Below are 21,458 nucleotides of genomic sequence, written 5' to 3' on the forward strand. Positions count from 1 at the left end.
AGCGTTGCGTTAATTTGTGCGGAAGGTAAAACAAAACATATGGCTGGTTCTCGCCACGTTATTTTCTTGCCGCCATTTCGTCGTTATTTGCCGGCAAATGCCTTCGCTGGCTGTCTCTGAGATATAAAAGGTCAGTCGTCTGAATCAGTGTTACAGCATTCAATTAACGGTAGTTTTCCCGAATCCAAGGAGCCCCTTTGCGTTTGTCATAAATTTCACGCGCTGTCGGCATTAACGGGTTGGGCAAAGAATACCTCATGTTTATGTAGCTTTGTTTGATCTAATTTATATACTCCTAAGAGAGAGCTTAGAACATTAGACATAGATATGTACGTATAAAACACAAACCAGATAGCCACGTTACAGAATCACAGGTCACATGTGTATCAAATCATCTATAGGCGTGGCTCATTCCCATGTTTTGTAACAGTCCCCCACCACCCCACCACCCCACCACCCCACCACCCTTGGCACTTGAGGATGTTGTGGCCTTAGTGACTCTACTGGAGTTCAGCAGTACATGTACATAATCTGGGACGAAACTTTAGTTTACCGTACACTGTTACTAACCACAAAGTGAATTCAACAGGATTTCCGCCCACCCTGTTGAGTCTTGGGTTCCTCGGTCGAGGTTAACCATCCACTCAAAATGGTGGCGGAAACGGTTGAGGAGACACCAACATAAAGATTTTCCCAGGTCAGCTCACAGATGTACGTCGCAGACCACGGGGGGGTCCTATGGGGCGCACGATATAGGGGAAGGAGGAGACGGAAAGGGAAGGTGTCGCAGTAAGTCCATGATCCTGTCTCCAGGCCCTGGGCCTGTTTGGCCAACAATTCCTTCCGGGTGGGGATCCACCTCACTCTCAGTTGTCTAAAGAGAAGAGAGGATCCATGAGATTAGCACTAACTGGTTATGTGTACTCAGTTATATAACCATCTGAGGAAACTCATCTTTTCTGAATGGATCTCTCCTTCCCCTTCCGCGGGTTAGAACCTTTCCCAATACCAACTATTTCTTCCAATGCCAACTGTTTCTTGTTGCTACAACAAGTTGATACAACACACGCACAGCTGATGTGATTGTTGAGGATACAGTGTTAAAATGAAAATGAGGTTCCGCGAGAGCATATTTTGAAACGTCATGCTTCTGCAAACGAATAAGCTTGAGGTTACTGAATGGAACTCGCACTTGCGTTGCTATTTGACCCAATATGAAACGTTTTACTGGTCCTTTATTCCTGATTAGCAGTACCTGGATTCTCCATGGACAAGTGTGCAGGTAGCAACCATGGAAGTACCTGCCTCGCCAAACCAAACCCAGGTGCCTCCTCTGGGCTGTCAATCCACAGTGGAGACGTGAATGTGTTTAAAAATCCAATCTGATATGCAACCCCCTCACCCCCAGCTACCCTTCCCTATTCCCTTGAGTGCTTGTGGCTCCATAGTTAAATATAAGAGGGTAATTAGAGATGTGTGTGTGTGTGTGTGTGTGTGTGTGCTTGTGTGTGTGTGTGTGTGTGTGTGTGTGTGTGTGTGTGTGTGTGTGTGTGTGTGTGTGTGTGTGTGTGTGTGTGTGTGTGTGTGTGTGTGTGTGTGTGTGTGTGGAGGGGGGGCGGGCACTACAGGACAGGAAGACAGGGGCACCAGGCAGAGGCTAAAGTGTAAGTCTCCATAAGCACACACACATACACACACACACACACACACACACACACACACACACACACACACACACACACACACACACACAGACACACACACAGCTCCTGTTACAATCTCCATCGGACCACCTTCTGGGGCCCAACAGGTGCGATACGGCAGCCGTGTTCGTAAATGGCTAAAGGTCTGATGTTTTTCTGTTTCTTTTCTTTTTTTTTTTCCCTGCTGAAAAGGGCAGAGCATCTCCTTGAACCGGCCTGTTAATTATAGTGAATATCAGAGCCGTAAGGGTCCAGCAGTCGACGCATCTTGTACCCTTAAAGGTCAAAGACCAGAGTAAGATTGCAAGGGCCTGTCGGTGCAAAGCTGGGAAACCCTCCCCGGCTCTAGCTCAGGATCCCATCAAACGGCTGCTGTTTGGATGAAATGAAGTCAAGCTGGGGCTACATATATGTTTTGAAAGGCCTGGTTGTATTTTTTGAATGAATTGATTAGTTTGAGGATGCCGTTCTAGTCGGTAATGGCTTCACTTGCCTTTTACAACTTCCCCATAATCAATGAAACGCGATTTCACTCCACCTTCAACCCCTCTTCATCTGAAAGGGTATAAATATTACATATCACATTCATCTGGTGTTCCCCATCGGCTAGCATGGCTCGTTAAATGACAACAAAAGATGACACAAGGTGCTAGAATCATTATACAGGTTCCCATTGTCAGGTGGTAGTTATTAAAGGCCAATCAGTGCATTTGTTTGGACCAAATAGCCCATCATACAATATTTTAATAGACTTGGACTATTTGGATGTTTTTCAAGGTCCATGTCAATCACAGCTAATCCACATGTGGTTTGCTTGGAGATTCGATGCTCCCAATTTCAATCCCCGCCTCTACTCATTTGAAAAGTATTCTATTTTCTGTTGATTTAGGACCACCCGAGCCTGGGTCAATGTGCTCCTATTTGACATCATGGCTTGATTTCCTTGGGTAATAATACAGAATTTTCTTTTCCAGGCCAGTAATGTCCCTCCTCTTCCAAGTCGCATTAACGTAGGCAGGAGTCCTCCGCCTGCCCGGGTCCATTCGATTCACTCATTCTACCCCCCGATGAGGACAGGCCTGAACCTTATCAAATAATCTTGCAGAGATGTTTCTTGGATTGGTCACCACAGATGGAAGATCAGATTCTGACCAGCGACCTAGGCGAGCATGTAGAGATAGAGGCGGGTCCGATTCTTTGGAAACTCTGCTCTGTATTTTTTCTTTTTCACTTTGCTTACAGACGGTCTGCACATTTCGACCGGAGTTATGGCTTGCTTGTGATCGCTCTGTCTAGCGCAGGGTTGCCTATCATTTTGAAGGCGTGTTGACAAATACAGCTATTGGAGGACTTTGAAATCGCTCTGTTGGCTGGGAGCGTTTTCGCTCCATCTTCAGTCTCTCCCCATGTCACCGCAGACATCATCGAGAGCTGACCGGAGCAAAACGCCTCCAACAGCAGTTTGTGTAAATTTGTCCTCCACCCTATTATTAGGGTAGGGGACAAGGTAGTATTCCCTTATGCCGTAAGGGAGGCTAAATCCCGCTAGCCTGCCTATCTTCTGGCATAGGAGGGTTTCTAAGATCCTGCTTGAAAAGTTGCCGGCTAGGTTAAGACGGCAACATATGCCTCGGAGCGAGCGTGTTAGGGAGCAGGCTAGCCGGAGGTAAAATCTTGCAGCAAATTAATGTAGAGTGTGTGTGAGTTAAGAGCAGGGGTGGGCAAACTTTTTGACCCGAGGGCCACATTTAGTTTTTAAAACTGACGGGCCATACTAGTTGATGAGGTGAAAAATGAGCAGGCGAAAAAGTGTAAAATATATGTGAAATCTATTTTCTCTTATCCCATTTTCCCATATTTATATAAAAAATACAACAACTCACCATCGATGGATTTAGTGAGAACAGCGTTGCTGGTCACCCTTTTTTGCCAGCGCATCAAAATCTGGTGCCATTTGCGTTGTGGACATTGGTAGGACGGCGCTGAGGTGTTCGTCAGTAAGCTGGGCTCTGTGGCGTCTGTTCACACACATAGGTAGAGCCAAATAACACCAGCATCTTCTGTGGCAACTGTCGGATGTTGGAAAACTTTGTCTCATTCGGTGAAGCATAAACAATCCAGTTTGACGGAGTTGAACATCTCCTTTAGGACAGAGTCAGACTGGAGATCAATCAGCTCCAACTGTGATTCCCGCGGCGCTGCCGAATGAGAGGGGACATGACACCAGCTGAAGTGACTTCTCAAACTTTTCGAAATCAGAGAATGGACGGCAGAATTCTCCGTGCAGGTCGACCAGCGATTTACTGTATTTGCTGGCATGTTGGGGGGCTTCTTTCAGCGGCGCTAGCGTGGGGGGATTGCACAAATGATTTGTTTGTCATTTGTTTAAAGAACAAAGTCAATTTTACCTTGAAGGCTTTCACCTGTGAATACATGTCGTATACAGACTGATCTTTCCCTTGCATTCATGTGTGCCTGTATGTCCATAGCGAATGCCAAATCACAAAGCCAGTGTGCGTCTTTCAGCTCGAGAAAATCATCGGCTTTACCCATTAACTCCAAAAAAATCTTTGCAATCTTTGCAATCCAATCTTTGCTGAAAACCCGACACTCACTGTCCATTTTGCAAATTTTTTGTCCGCTCATTTTGTTACAGGACGCATACATCTCATGCGACATCTCATGGTACCATCAAGTTTTACAGGAAAATAACAGTGAAATGAAACACTACAAATTTTAATATATTATAGGATTGTTAATGTAAATGCCTCGCGGCCGTAGTTTACCCACCCTTGGTTTAGAGTGTGTTTGCAATAACTTCTTTTTTGATTATCTAAAAGAAATGATTGGTTGCTACAAGCCCCTATTATGAAGCTAGGGACAAATTATACTGGTGAATTACTATTTGAAATAAAACAGAATGGAAGAACATACATAAATGAGCAGTGAGTAAACGCCCTATACACTAACACTAGGTCAGCTTCGTGCTTCACTAAAAATAATGTCTCCATTTTCCCTGTGTGTGTGTGGGGATGGGGGTTTTACCTGTTCCTTGTTGATTGCTCTGACGATCAACAGGCGTACAACCACCTCTGATCCCAGGCCCAATTATCTAGACCCAAGACAGGTGTGACTTCTTAAACCAAACCAGCCCAACGCCACACCTTGATAAAAATGATTCTAAATATAATTTGACTTAAAATGGTATGAACGTAATGTAACAATACATCTTTGCTGTGCCTCCTGAACAGTTTACTTATGGGATATTACTTTATCTTAGATTTTTGCACATTGCACAAAAAAGTGGGCTTATGCTAAGTGTTTGCTACTTTTTCCTCCTGGCATGCTATGACCTCTAAACTTCACCAAATAAAGAGTCACGGATGGAATAATCAAAAACTGTTGAAAAACGATCTTACTTCTGATATAAATAGCTTACCTGCAATCATTCATCAATCATTGTTGGTATACTAGGCTTGCTAGTTGTAAAGTCAGGTCTCAAGATGCATTCGTGTGTGTACACCTAAAAGGGATCCCAGGTGTGTTGTGGTTCTACAGAAATGGTTCCGCCACAAAAAAAGCATTACTCTGCCCAAGAAAAAAATGCCCTAAAAAGGTACTTACGACTTGAGGTGGCCAATAGGGTGGCAAAGTCTACGGTGGCCACGGCCACTTCTTGCCACCCCGCAAATCCGCATCCGCAGCACATAGTCCTAGACACTCCTTCACTCTCCACAGGGCTCTTCGCACTCCCCCTCAGTCTCACATTTCTCACTTTCTCTCTCTATCTTTCTATCTCCATCTATCTCGGTCTGCCTCTCAGTCTGTAACCGTGGCTGCGATGGCAGGTGAGTAACTTCCTACTTTGCACTCCGTGGGAAATCGCGTGGGTATGCATGTATCTGGGTATGCATGTATCTTTTTGTGGTTCCTTCCTCACTGAATCACATCTGACATGGCAGTCTCATGGTGACAAATTTATTTAATTAGGTAGTTATCGGTCAAGCTGTCAACCTTGAGCTTAGCCGTGGCTGAGGGCCATCTAAAAAGTCGAAAAAAGGTCAGTCCTGAGCCCTTTCTTTGGTCAACAGATGTCGCTGTCCCTCTCCCCGTACCCAGTCGAAGGGCCGCTGGACAGTCGCCAAATCTCTGCCTCAATGCCAACCTGTCGTCCCGGCTTCCCTCCCTTAGTAGCGAGGCGGGGTGGGGTGGGGTGGGGTGGGGTGGGGTCGGGGCGGGAGGGTGTCTGACTTTTCCAGAGAACAGAAGCAGGCTTAGAGAGGGGGTTGGGGGGATGGACAAATCAATAAGGCATGATTTATTGATCACAAAAAAAAAATGGTGGCGCTCATTAGCCCCCTAAAGGGAGCACGGCGTTGAACGGATGACAAAATGTCACCAATGGCCCCTCTTCACCTCCCGCTTCATCCTATCGCGTGGCTCAACCTTCCCCACCCCAAAACAGGAAGAAATTTGTAAATAATTGTCAAAAGGCCATCCGTGCCAATTGTTACCCTCTACCCTTTATATGTGTTCACCCAGCCAGCATGACCCACCTTATAACCCCCAAAACCTCCACACAGCCAACACGTGACAGAGGGATGAGCAGGACACTCAATATCCCCCCCTCAAATTTCCTCTGGTTTCAAATATCTTACTGTTGTGGGAAACAAAGGGATCAAAGTCCAAGGCTGTCCTGTTATTCTTGATAATCATGACAGCGAATAAAATGCAACAAAGGGGTTCAGCCCTAAATTTGCTGTTGTCAGGATGTCAAGGGCAATGCAGGTAGTCTCAGACACAGGTACATGTGATTAATTGCGTATACTCCAGGCCAAATACGTCAAAGTGACTAGAACAATGTTGTGAAAAAAATTAAATCAATACCTTGTAAAACTTCCACCACGTCTGCTCACCTTGATTGAACAGAACACCATGACCAAAGAGGAATGAATTATTCCCAGAAATCATAGTTTACTGCTATTGTTTTTCATCAGTACAGTGTACTGTAGACACATTTTATTAAGTGTTGGGTTTAAATTTGGACCATTGCTCTAGCTGTGCTTGTTGTAACTCGCACCTTGGGCTGAAGAAGCGGGTGAACGTGACAACGAAAATGTCACGAGAAATTCAGTGAAATCCAAATATTCACAGTCTTCAGTTCTATCTAAACAACCTCATCCTAAATCCTAATTCCTTTAGTATAATTGCAAGAACAATTTCAAGTGCCTCGAGAAATGGCTACAGTACCTCCAAATTAATATTGATAAATTTCTCTTTACTGATCAAACCTTCTCTGCTTACTTTTTTTTTTTACCACATTTCTTTTATTTTTTACTTGTTATTATTTTTTCTGTTTTTTTCCACAGTTTTTATTTTTTTTAATCTCAATTTTATATATATATTATTTTAGCGTTAACTTCGTCTTAGTCACTTTGACTTATTTTGCGACTATGTACTGTATATGTACTGTTGAAGGTTGGCACGAAGCAAGCATTTCAAGGCTCTGGCTGTATGCTTATGCATTTTACAACCAAAAGGTAGAGGAATTGAAGCATTGAATGAAGGGAATTAAAAACATGGTGAAAGCTCTGTCCCGTTATTTCACTTACGTCGTGTCGAGGTGCTATAGTTGGCTAAATGGGGCTGCTTGGGGATGTTCACTGACAGCAGTTTTGGTGTATAACAGCAGTGGTGGGAGCGCTGGAGGACTTTGCACGCCGTAAAAACAGTGAAATCACACACGCACAACACATTCACACTAACTAACAGCCAGTGCTGAGCGCAAAACCTTAACCAAACACTTTCAAACTAGTTCTGTTTACATTTTTGTTTTGTTTCATTTGGCTTGGAAAGGATCTTGTCAATTTCTATGCATTTTGCTTCTATGCTTTTCTCCCCCTCATTCGTTTATCTTTCAGAAACCTGTTTAAGCTGAGGTTTTTGGTTTTTTTTGCTCAATTTCATTTCAAGTTTTCACGAAATTTTGAACGAGTTAGATTTTTTGCTGGCAATTCTGAATCGAAAATGCGAAAATGTGTCTGCTCTTCATCCAAGAGGAGGATTCAATTCTGTCCAATGGATGCTAAGGCCTTTCCACAAATTCCTCTTAAGATCTTTAATTGGGAACGTATTAAGGTATTATTATCAGTTTTTGATGACCCTAATATTTCTGTAATTTTTTGTATGAATATGAAGGTGTGGCGGGCCAAGAGGGCGTGGTCAAGGCGCAGCTGCAGACAGGCGGTGCAGGCCCTGGGCACATAAGGGTTTTAGTTACGTTTTTAATCAAAGAAATGTCAAAAAACGTTATCATATTTTTGGTTGAGTATCTGGTTTTGATATTGTGGCGGCCCAGGGGGGCGTGGTCAAGCCACCAATGCAGACAGGCGGTGCAGGCTCCCATCCCGGGGCTGCTCAGCTGTTGCGGATCGTGCGAATCAACAGAGGGGATTCGTCCGGATTCGTCGATCCAGGACCAGGAAATAATTTAGGTTTTGTTGTCCGTGCAGTGAGGGACGGTTTGTGGGACATGATGTGGACCTGGCAAGACGAGTGCTCTACTTAACGCACCAGACACGTCACGGCGGGAGTGCACCTAAGCGCCGATCTAGTGTTCTATTTCCCTGTTTGTCTGCAAGCCTTTGAGTTGTCCTTTTGGCAAATGAGCCGCATTTTGTTTGAACCTTTAAATAAATACACGCCAACCAGTGCTGTTTTGCCTCCGCCTGCCTCCTCTCTCTCATTCCCTGGCCCTGGGCCAGAACACCCCTCCACAAGTGGCTCCTGAACAGGATGGAGCAGCGTCAGGCAGAATCCCGGACGCCTTTGTCCCTGGAACAAATCAACATTTGCAAATCAGAGCAGCAAGCCCTGCAGACCCTCGCGGCAAGGGTCAGTGAGCCGAACAAGCAGGAGCTCCGTGAGAGCCAACATGCCATCCAGGTCCTCCTCCGGGAGTGGAGGACCACAAGAAGGCGTGGCGGTTCCTTCCCCTTATCTCGGGAGAGGCCCAGCTACCTACCCAAAGAGCAGTGGACGAGCTATGCTGTGGTCCGGAGGACGGTGATGGTTGGGAGAACACCTGAGGGATACCGCCTGTACCTCCTGTCACTCCCTTACACACCACAGGCTGGCTATGATTAGGGGAGCGTTCCAAGCACCAGATCACCGAGGCGATGGCGACTGAACAGTTTGTGGACAATCTCCCGGCCCGTGCCGCTAGCTGGGTGCCTTGCCACTGGCCGGCCTCCCTTCAAGCTACCATAGCCCTTGCCAAAGGACCACGGCGAGGCTTACATGGACACCTTTGCCTCCCACGCTGGCCCGGAGAGGGGCCCATTGAAGGAGCCGTGGGATGCCGACTGTTGGGAACCACCGAGGGGCTGGCCAGTAACAGCACAGAGGACCTTGCGACTATCATCATCTGCCACCACCATCCAGGGCCCCAGGAGGGGCCCACTTCTACCCCTTCACCTGCCAGAGGAGGGACAACAACCAGTGGGAGACCACCTCCTACCCCCCCCCCCAATTCTTTCAGGGTGGTGCGGCCTCAGAACCACCGGAAGCTGGGCAGACACCTGGGCAGTTATGCTGACGATGCGGGCAACCTGACCATGACTTCCAGGACTGCCTCATCATTGAGGTCAGCTAGGTCGTTCGGTTTGTCGGTCTGCCGGATCCCTCCCAATGTCAAGAAGGGGCCTACCGTGTACCGTTACGATTACAAGGGGTCCAGGCTTTGCTGGACTCGGGATGTTCCCAGATGATGATTCTCGCCTGTTGCACCCCCTGATTTTGGGTACAAATTGGCTGGGTTCTGATGTGTTAATGAGAAAACCAGGGGGCTTGCATTCACGGTTTGTAGGTATATGCGGGGGTTGCGTGGCGCACGGCGACACAGAGGTCGCACCAGTGGAGGTCACCATAGCGGGGGAGAGGGAGCCCCAGGTGGGAACTTCCACGGAGACCCGAGTCCATCCCATGGAGGATTTTCCCTTGGAGCAATCGTGGGACGATAGGGGAGGGTAGAAAAATTTATGGTGTGTTGGTGAGCCCGGATGCTGCACTCACCCACCCTAATTTTGCGTTGATTAGGGATACATTATATCGAGTGAACACCGAAGAGGTTACCAAATTGTTAGTCCCGAAAAGCTGTCGGGGTTTAGTCTTCCAGACGGCTCATTATAACCCCATGGTCGGTCACTTTGGATACAAGAAAACACTCGAGCGGATAATGGCCTGTTTCGATTGGCCGGGCATCTGGGCAGATGTGCGGTCCCGACTGTCAGCTGGTGAATCCACTGCCTATTCCCAGAGCGGCACCGAGGCCCCTCCCCTTAGTCAGGACGCAAGAATCACTATGGATCTCATCGGGCCATTTGACCACATTTGTGTTAGTTCTAGTGGACCACGTGACCCGATACTCGAAGCAGTGCTGCTGCTCAGTATTACGGCCGGGTACTATAGGAGGTTTGTGCCGGAATTTCTGTTGGGCTCATCCGATTAGTCCGATCCAGGACCAGGAAGTAATTTAGGGTTTGTTGTCCCCGCAGTGAGGGACGGCGTGCTTGCATGACATGGTTCGGGCCTGGTAAGACAAGCGCTCTACCTAACGCGCCGGACACATCAAGGCGGGAGTGCACCTAAGTGCCGATCTAGTGGACTATTTCCCTGTTCGCCTGCAACCCTTTGAGTTGTCCTTTTGGCCAACGAGCCGCATTTTGCTTCAAACTTTAAATAAATACACGCCAACTGGTATTGTTTTGCCTCCGCTGGCCTCCTCTCTCTCATTTCCTGACCCTGGGCCAGAACACACCTCCACAGGTATCAAAGAAAACAATTAATAGAAAGTGGAAGTAAAAAAAGTACAAAAATGATCCTTTATTACAACAAGGGCTGTAATGAAAAAATGGTTGTAATGAAACTCCCTAGTTCCTGCCAAACTGACCCCAAATCCCTAATCCCAATATACCTGTATATCAGTGAGCCATCAATCAACCAATTAATCACCAAATGATCAGAATCTGAACAACCCCAACCGTACTTTACTCTTTCTTTTCTTCTATGGCCTCTTTTGTCCTTTCCCCTCTTCCTCCTCCCCTCTCCTCTTCCCCCGTTGACTAGGTATGTTTGTCGCCTCCTCCTTTGGGAAAGGAAGAACACTGTGCTGCATCTGACGTTTTACCCCTTAGTTTTTTGCGTCTCCGTCCTCTAATGTGCAACACCGGAGCCAAACACTCCCTGCTGGACAGCAGATCACTGGCAACACAAATAGCTCCTAAGCTCCGTTAAAAACACCCATAACACACACACACACACACACACACACACACACACACACACACACACACACACACACACACACACAACGTGTATCTTTGTGTGTGTGTGTCTGTGTGTAATGAGGAGCGTTTTATTGAAAGGGAAGGAAGGCAGATGAGGGATTTGGGTGTGTGTGTACGTGTGTATGTGCGTGTGTGTGTGTGTGTGTGTGTGTGTGTGTGTGTGTGTGTGTGTGTGTGTGTGTGTGTGTGTGTGTGTGTGTGTGTGTGTGTTGGTCTAGCGAGATCAAATGTGTTTCTAATTAATTCAAGACACTGCAGTGAAAGCATGCTTTAATTAACCAGAGGGTCAGCATCCACCCCCCTACACACCCCCACCCGCACCCCCACCCCATATAACCGGGCCCATCTTTACGCCTTATGTTCCCACAATAATCCCCACCCACCCGCTAATACCACCACCCTCACCCTCCTCCTGGCGATATGCATACGCACACAACTTTGAGAGTACAGTGGCGGTGGTGGCGGGGTGGGGTGGGGGTTATACTTACTGTGGGACCACAGCTGAGAGAGGGGAACGTGGAAGCGATGTGGTTTGACTGACGCACTTCACACACTTCTAGGTCCTGAAGCCGACGGTGTGCACCAAGGCAGGGTAACGGCTCCCCAATGACTTTGCTCATAATGGCGGATGGCCAGGAACGTTCGACAGCAAGCTTGACGGATTGAGGACGGTACCACCATGTCTGTGTCAGTACGAACGTATGCCCACATGAGGAAGCACTTAGTTACAATTCTGGCCGTTTCATTTTGGGGGGGAGGCAAGGTCAGTAAGTTTAGCAAGGGTCTAAGTAGCCAAGTTGGTTGGGGAAGATTTTAAGAAGTGCAAAACATGGACAAGACAAGGGTTTATTAATAGATTTCTCTCCGTCAGTCATCTGCGCTTTCATCCAATCTGTGGATCTCTCCTAAAGTGACCAGTTTAGCCTAGTGGAGAGGATAAATGGTGTCCATAAAGCAGCGGCTTCGGTCTGTTTTCATTTCAGACCACGTACAAGGAACTGAGTGGGTCTATCGCTCAATCAATGGGCATTTCTAACATTCCAACTAACATCAAATGTATGAATGGAAATCTGGGTTACGTACCTAATAAATGGTTCAGCTTTTGCCCTTGTGGTCCATCCTCCAGTCTCTTAATGTGGCCAGGTTCAGACTTGAGAGTTGTATGAAAACCCTTTTATTCAAACTATCACAGTACTGTACTTCCAGTACATGATCATTTTCACAATGGTTTTGACTTGCCGCCGCAGTGCTGACCTGCACTGCTTTTAGTACAATCCATATGATGTTCATGTGTAACGCTATGCGGCTACGTTTCAAAATTTAGGGAAAAAAAAAATTCTGGCTACTGCTATCCCTCCAGATGTTTCCCTCTGAATACAATTTTTACACGGCGTCCTGATTCTGGGGGAGACGAGCGGCGGCTTCGCTTAAAGCCGCTGCCAGAGCGTCTTCCGACAGAGGAAGCGGAGGAAACATCAATGTAGCCGATCCAGGAAGTGTTTAGGGGACGTCACTGGACTCATGCCCAGGAGGGACTTCCATGTGCCTCATAAACTTTATTGATATAGAACACAAAGGCGTAAAGTAAGTACTGTATATAGCTGTTTGTACAGAGTAGTTTACAACGGTTTAATGAGTCAGAATCCGCTGAAAACGTGTGAGAAATGGGGCTGAGGTGAAGATGTGCATCTTGCGATTTGTCAAGTTCATCAACAGTCGATTGAGAAGCAGATTGGCTGTCCCATTGCTTCATTGATACTCCAAATTAAACTTCTCCTTGAGAGTGTAGTGAGCCTAGAGGGGGATAGTATCAGAAGTTTGGGAAGTTGCCAATGTCTCAGAATTTTGATTTTGCCAATTATACATTTGGATGTTGAGATCTAAGCTGATACATGAACTCCATGATGGCCTTCCTTGCAGCGTCCAGATTGGGTTTGTGAAAGTCATCTTCTGTGTGTGTGTGTGTGTGTGTGTGTGTGTGTGTCTGTGTGTGTATGTGTGTGTGTGTGTGTATGTATTTGTGTGTGTGTGTGTGTGTGTGTGTGTGTGTATGTGTGTGTGTGTGTGTGTGTGTGTGTGCGTGTGTGTGTGTGTGTGTGTGTGTGTATTTGTGTGTGTGTGTGTGTGCGTGTATGTGTGTGTGTGCGTGTATGTGTGTGTGTGTGCGTGTGTTCTATACCTCCTTTAGCCAACCCGTTGCTGCTTGGACGATCCCTCATGTCCAGCTGTGTGTGTGTGTGGGTGTGTGTGTGTGTGTGTGTGTGTGTGTGTGTGTGTGGCGGGAGGAAAGGTACAGCCCCAGGAGGGGGGTGACTGGACGCTTCATCACCCGATGGCCAACCCTCTCACAATGATGCATGGGGACTGGCAGGACACGGCGTGGGGACCTATGGGGACCAGAAATGCCTCCAACTCCCAGACACACACTTACACACACACTCACAATGTCAAGATAAGGCACCAAAATACATATTTAGACACTAAAAGACCAACATGTATAGATGAGGTGGCATCTTTTCAAGTCGGGGGTGGACACGATGGGTTGATAGGGCTGATGAGGTCCATGTTGATTAGTGCTTTTTCAGTGTCCTAAATATGACAAGTGGGGCCCCCCCCTGACAAATGGCCGAGTCCCTTCCTCCCATCCCTCTTGGGCATTGACCTAATAGATTTGACTTTTTTTGGCAAGACTAATTTGTTTCGAGGATATGATATTTTGTTCCTCGAACGGACGCATCGCGGAATAAGTGGAAACCCTACAAAGAAAACACCTATCGTTGGCATTTTACCGCAAGGCGTCGCGGCCCTCGTGCATCATGGAAAAAGTTACAAAAACCCTCCAAACGGGGCCGTTCTTGTGGTAAACAAGTGGCGAGAGCACACGCGGTAGCTTGGCTGGGAGGTCCCTAAATATTTTGTAATGGCATCCGTGGTGAGCCCTCCATCTGCCTACCATTCGCCTTGCGCTCTGTCTTCAAATAAACGCTGAAGATGAGGAATTCCACTTCCCAGTCGCTTTTGTTGATTTGCCAGCTTGTAAAGAGCGAGAGAAGAAAAAAACAAGGTGGGGGGAGAGAAAAAAATTCACTCTCGCACCCGCAATGTCTCGTTTACGCGAGCTCTGGTTACGCTTAGGCCTAATTACATCATAACTTAATTGTGTGCGTGTGTGTGTGTGTGTGTGCGTGCGTGCGTGCTTGCGTGTGTGTGTGTGTGTGTGTGTGTGTGTGTGTGTGTGTGTGTGTGTGTGTGTGTGTGTGTGTGTGTGTGTGTGTGTGTTCGTGCAAGTGAATGCGAGCGTGCTGAGGTATTCACTTTGCTTCACTTTGCTTCTCGCATGCGGCAGGAATGTTACGAGCCAACGGGAAGCGGATTTAATCCGTTTGAAACATTCTGAGGGCCAGCGCTGCATGGTGAAAGCTTTAAAGCTCCATTTATCCCAAGGCCACGTTTATGACTCTGACCTCTCACTATTTATAATAATAATTACACTTTTTCCACCACAATATCCCTCCTAACACCCTCCCCATGGACCAAAATCTAAGTCTGTAGGACAGAGCTATAGGATAGCTTGTTATCTACATATGCACGAATGTGCCATAGGTAGGAACTGGTCAGTAGCAACATAGGTAGGAACTGGTAGGTAAGAATATAGGTAGGAACTGGTAGGTAAGAATGTAGGTAAGAATATAGGTAGGAACTGGTAGGTAAGAATGTAGGTAAGAATATAGGTAGGAACTGGTAGGTAAGAATATAGGTAGGAACTGGTAGGTAGGAATACAGGTAGGAACTGGTAGGTAAGAATACAGATAGGAACTGGTAGGTAGGAATACAGGTAGGAACTGGTAGGTAGGAATACAGGTGGGAACTGGTAGGTAAGAATACAGGTAGGAACTGGTAGGTAGGAATACAGGTAGGAACTGGTAGGTAAGAATATAGGTAGGAACTGGTAGGTAAGAATACAGGTAGGAACTGGTCAGCAGCAACATAGGTAGGAACTGGTAGGTAAGAATACAGGTAGGAACTGGTAGGTAGGAATACAGGTAGGAACTGGTACGTAGGAATACAGGTAGGAACTGGTAGGTAAGAATACAGGTAGGAACTGGTAGGTAAGAATACAGGTAGAAACTGGTAGGTAAGAATACAGGTAGGAACTGGTAGGTAGGAATACAGGTGGGAACTGGTAGGTAAGAATACAGGTAGGAACTGGTAGGTAGGAATACAGGTAGAAACTGTTTAGGTAAGAATACAGGTAGGAACTGGTAGGTAAGAATACAGGTAGAAACTGTTTAGGTAAGAATACAGGTAGGAACTGGTAGGTAGGAATACAGGTAGGAACTGGTAGGTAAGAATACAGGTAGGAACTGGTAGGTAGGAATACAGGTAGGAACTGGTAGGTAGGAATACAGGTAGGAACTGGTAGGTAAGAATACAGGTAGGAACTGGTAGGTAAGAATACAGGTAGGAACTGGTAGGTAGGAATACAGGTAGGAACTGGTAGGTAAGAATACAGGTAGGAACTGGTAGGTAGGAATACAGGTGGAAACTGGTAGGTAAGAATTCAGGTAGGAACTGGTAGGTAGGAATACAGGTAGGAATACAGGTAGGAACTGGTAGGTAGGAATACAGGTGGAAACTGGTAGGTAAGAATTCAGGTAGGAACTGGTAGGTAGGAATACAGGTAGGAATACAGGTAGGAACTGGTAGGTAAGAATACAGGTAGGAACTGGTAGGTAGGAATACAGGTGGAAACTGGTAGGTAAGAATTCAGGTAGGAACTGGTAGGTAGGAATACAGGTAGGAATACAGGTAGGAACTGGTAGGTAAGAATACAGGTAGGAACTGGTAGGTAGGAATACAGGTAGAAACTGGTAGGTAGGAATACAGGTAGAAACTTGTAAGTAGGAATACAGGTGGGAACTGGTAGGTAAGAATACAGGTAGGAACTGGTAAGTAGGAATACAGGTAGAAACTGGTAGGTAGGAATACAGGTAGGAATTGGTCGGTAGGAATACAGGTGGCAAGTGGTAGGTAGGAATACAGGTAGAAACTGGTAGGTAGGAACAAGGGTGGGAACTTGTAGGTAAGAACACAGGTAGGAACTGGTAGGTAGGAATACAGGTAGGGACTGGTAGGTAGGAATACAGATATAAACTGGTAGATAGGAATACAGGTGGGAACTAGTAGGTAGGAATACAGGTGGGAACTGGTAGGTAGTAATACAGGTAGGAACTGGTAGGTAAGAATACAGGTAGGAACTGGTAGGTAGGAATACAGATAGAAGCTGGTATGTAGGAATACAGATAGAAACTGGTAGGTAGGAAGACATGTGGGAACTGGTAGGTAGGATTGAAGATTCAAGAGGTTTATTCGTCACATACATATACATACTTTCATTTATGCAGTGAAATGTAATAAATACAGGTAGAAACTGGTGGGTAGGAACATATGTACAGTAGGAATTGGTAGATAAGAACATAGGTTGGAACTGGTGGGTAGGAACAAGGAATTGGTTGATAGGTACATACAGTAGGTAGGAATTGGTAGGTACGAACATAGGTAGGCTTTGGTAGGAAGGAACATAGGTAGAAAAAGGTAGCTAGGAACATATGGAGGAATTGGTAGGGAGCTACATAGGTAGGAAGTGGTATGTAGGAACTTATGTATGAACTGGTAGATAGGTACATAGGTAGAAAACTCGTAGTTAGGAACAAAGGTACCGTAGGAATTGGAATTGGTAATAAGGAATATAGGTAGGACTTTGTAGGTAGGTTAATAGGTGGGAACTGATGGGTGGGAACAGGAAACAAAAAAAGGGACGGTTCCTCCAAATGTTCTTAGAACTGTAAAAAAGTTGCTAATAACCAGGTCCTACCGTCAGTATGTCTCTATCTACTGTATGTAGGTAGGAACATACTGTAGGTAGGACGTGGTTCACTTCACCAGGGTTAGACACTTCTGCCGATGCCCTTGCCCAAGGCATTGGCTCTGTATCTTGATTTGCTCTCCGGGCGCTGTGTAGGGCTGCGTTCGAAAACATTTTGCAGACAGCCAGCCGGTTTCTTACAGTATCTCCTCCATTGACTGCAGGCCCTCCTTCCCCGCTGCTTGAACTGTTTTCAAAGAAATAAAAGGGAAATTAATCAACCGATGGTATTTGAGACTGATCGACAATTTCTAGTGACGAACAAACGTACTTTCGGCCGCTTTGGACAAAATTGTCTACTCAATGAGGTAATGGAATGTACTAACTTTGGCCTCTCTCTGACCCAATCTAAGATCAGATATATTAGTACTTTGTAAATGAGGGGGAAATTGGGGCATTACTGCAGCTCAGTGGAGAGAATGAAGTTAGCATCTTGGGATCCGTCGCGGACCAGTGGACGTGCGAAACTTTTGACGGACAAAGTGACGGGGGCCGGAAGTTCAACCGACTTCAAGGTTACAAAGACATATTCCAAAACCCCCCTTTTTTCCCGCCACCATCGTCATCCTTGAATATATCAAACTAAACGTCGAAACTCCTTTTCTGCAACAGATAGATCACCGCGCATGTTTTGACGCTTGACCATCGACGAGCCGTCCAAGACGGCCAGAAGCGTAAAGCAGAATTTCACACGCCGGGAGCGGCGAGGTGTCGGACCAAATGGTAAAAAAAATTGAGAGAAATTTTTTTTTTTTAAAAAGGGCCAAAAAGGAAGGGACATTTCTTTTTTTTTCTTTTTTTTCCTCCGTTTTTTTCCCTCCGCCGCTCAGCCAACTGGTCAACAGACGGAGGGGCCGAGAGCTTGCGAGGAAGGGAGAGCAAGAGCCTCGAAAAAAAAAAAGGACTTCTGGGCTGCCAGACGCCCGGTCATCCTCATCCCGACGGCGTCCAACTGCAGACATGGGTGTTTGGGGTGTTTTCTTTTTAGCGGATTGCGAGGAGAGGAGGACGAGACCGGGGGGGGGAAAAAAGAAGAACAAAAAAAAAAAAAAAGAACGGAAAACTAGATTTGTAGAACCCACTGCAGTTGTTGTTTGGGTGATGGGCACGAGCGGAGAGAGATGGAGGACAAGGAGAGAGAGGCGGGTGGGGGTGGTGAGAGGGTGAGCACGACAGCAGAAGCCGAAGCTGTGATGTATATTATGTATGCTGCCGGAGTGTGTACACACACACTCAGGCATTACCATAAAACAGCTTTGCATATGATCTGAGCGCTTTTCAAGGCGGCGTTTCCCGACAAGCTGAGCGGAGGAGAGAGAGAGAGAGAGAGAGAGGGAGAGAGAGAGAGAGAGGGAGAGAGAGGTGGAGAGTTGAGAAGGAAGAAGGAAATAAAGGCCCTTTCTTTCTCTGCGCGCTCCAGACGATCGCACGGCGGCGCAGTGCACTGCCTCCGCGTGCACACGCCCGGGCGCACACGTCGGCGGCCGTTCCCCCGTCTGCGGTGAAGGGGGGTGACATTGCATTTATGTATTTACTTTTCATTTTTAGCGCTTTTTTTATTTTTAATTTTTTCCAGCAGGGCGTCAGAGCGGCCATGTCTGTAGCTTTGCTCACAGGCACGTGCACTAGCGCAAAAAAAAACCCAAAAAACGACACAGCACACGCGCACATGGATGTGGGTGTTGCGAACGTGTGTTTGCGTGTGTGTGCGCGCGCGCGTGTGTGTGTGTGTGTCGGCATTCGGGGAGCAGAAGCAGCACTTAGCTCATTAAAGTTAACACGCTGCTAAGCACAGGTTCTGAGGAGCTGCGCTGCTGACTTCCGGGATCTTCCGGGACGGCGGCACGGGCGTCCGTCTCGTCGCCCGGAACATTTTCCTCCGTCGGCTCTCTTTGGACCTCTCTCCCTCTCTCTCTCTCTCTCTCTCTGTCTGTCTACTGTCCGTGTCTCCACCCCTCCTTCACTCCCCGTTCCCCGTCCGCTCCGCGTCGCCTACTTTCCTTCCTTCCTACTTTCCTTTCTTCCCTTCCGTCCTTCCTTCCTTCCTTTCCCCCGCTCCACTCGTGTGATTTACCCTCTCATCCTTCCACCCTCTACCGTTCTCATTCTCCTTTCCATCCCGTCTCCCGCTGTTCCCCGGCGCTCGCCAACATCTGCCGGCGGTTTTTGAACTGTACGCAAGTGGTCCCTCAGAAGTTTACGCAACGACACTAAATAATACGGCCATATGCCATTTAGTCTTTACAAGCGTATAACTTTCATCCAGTGTGATTTAAAGCCAACAGGCCCGTGGCAGATTGAATTTAATTATGAGCTCGCCGTAGAGCGACGCGAGCGAAATCGCCCGCCTGTATGGATAATCTGTCATGTCTCGCCATGTCCAGGGGATAAATGGAAAGATTGAATGCAGGGTTTCGGTGGGTGGGAACGGAATCACTCTGGATTCACGTCGATGTTGGGGCAGAGGCAGAATGAAGGGTCGTAATCCGGTCGGATCCTGGCGTACGGCACTTCTGAACGTCACGCTTGAAGGGCGCTGCTTGTGACTCAAGCCACGAATGGAGGCCGGTACGAACCCTGGCTCTTTCCTGGTGGCCTGTTCAAGTGAGCTTGAGCAAGGTGCTCGACCCCCGTCTACTCCCGGAGAGTTGGTCGCCAAATTTGCCACCTTTTCTTTTTTGGCATGGTGGCTCAGTGGCTCGGTTAGCATTGTTCCTTTTACAGCAAAGGTTCTGGGTTTGTTGAATTCCACTGTGGCCTTTCTGAGGGGAGTTTTCTCCCCATGTCCACATGGGTTTCCATCCACCCACCTAAAAGACATGGGCCCTTTCTCAATCGGCGTTCTTGTCGGTACTGGTGTTCTTGTGGACTTGTGAAACGTCATCGGTCGCAGCCCAAGTACTGTTCCAATTCAAAGTCCGCATCAAGCCAAGTCCAGTCCAAATGCCCGGATGTGGACTTGCTCCGTGAATTTTATCGAGGATACATCGGTGGTGACTAGTGTGGACTTGGGACAGCCAAGTATCCCAGAATGTATTTCGCAGAATGACCGTCCTACGTCCTCCCGTCCCCTGGAGTCTGTACTTGCTAAGTCTGAACTACCAAGTCCACAAGCCCGGACTTTGCGTACTTGGTATTAAGAAACGGCCATGGACATTAGAGTTCGACACTCCTGCCGATTGCCCTTAACTCGAGGACCTTTACTATGTCTGCCCAGTGCTCCTAGAAAGCTAGAATGGGTCAAATGCAGCAGACAACTTTCCCACGAGGAACAATAAACTCATTCTTCTTCTTCTTCTTCTCATGTCTGCTGATGTGAGAAGCTGGTGCCAGTAATGGCAGCAATTGCGCCAATCATCGACGACCCCCAAAGGGACCGACATGTCACTCTCTATGGTTCCAGTCATTTTGCTGGTCCCCATTAAATGCCAAACAGGACATTCTGTTGCCACAAACGATGAGCGGTGTGTGTGTGTGTGTGTGTGTGTGTGTGTTTCCATGCGTGTTTGTGTGTATATTTTACCCGGCACCCCTTACCCCATCCACATCCCCTATGCATTGGACCAGGTTGACTGGCAGACGGCCTGTTCCATAACAGCAGGTGTTAGTAGTTATGGTGATGTGGGACAGCTTGGCCACCCCCTCGCTCTCTCTCTTAACTAAACTTTACATATGGTCCCAGTAAGGAAGGAAGGGGAGGGGGGTGGCGGTAAGGGCTTATTAGGACGGTGTCTCAATGACGGAGAGACGCCCATCACCATTGTCTGAGGCTAAAGGAAATGAAGTCACTGGGAAACAAGGGGGGCCGGGGCCACCCCGGTTCCTGGCGAACGCCAACATGACAAGCCAACATTACGCATCCTCGAAGCTGATGCAAGCTATTTTAAGAAAGCTTTGAAGATGTGTCTCCTGCACGGTCCACCATCCGTCCATTGTTGACGGCTGTGAAATATCAAAACCTGGAACCCTATCCGGTGTCTGTTGTACCTCTGTTGCACAAAGAAGACGGGCTTGCGGGGAGAGAGTGTTCAACAATATAGGAGGCATGGTGAAGTACTCCACAGAGATGGAGCGAGGGAAGGGCGGGGTGTGTGGGGGGAGGGGGGGGGGGGTGTGGGGGGTGGTGGGGATAGGGGAGGCAGCAATCAATGTGGAAAATGAAGAACAAATATTTGCGAAATAGAGAGTCAGGAGGAGAGGGAGAGGCGTCAGTTTCTATCTAACTCCGGCAGAGTTATTTATCCACTTCCCTCTGGAGTGTCTGTCTGTGAGAGAGCAAGCGACTGGCTGACTGACTGACTGACTGGTTGACTGACTGACTGACTGACTGACTGGCTGACTGGTTGACTGACTGACTGACTGACTGACTGGCTGCGTGAGCCTCCACTTGATCTCTAAAACAGAACAGTTCACGTGAGTAAAGGAGGCAAAAAAAAAAAGTCAAGAGGGAGATAAACCAGGGTGGAAAAAGGTTCTCAACCT

The sequence above is a fragment of the Zeus faber genome (assembly GCF_960531495.2).
Source record: "Zeus faber genome assembly, chromosome: 13".
NCBI lineage: Eukaryota > Metazoa > Chordata > Actinopteri > Zeiformes > Zeidae > Zeus > Zeus faber.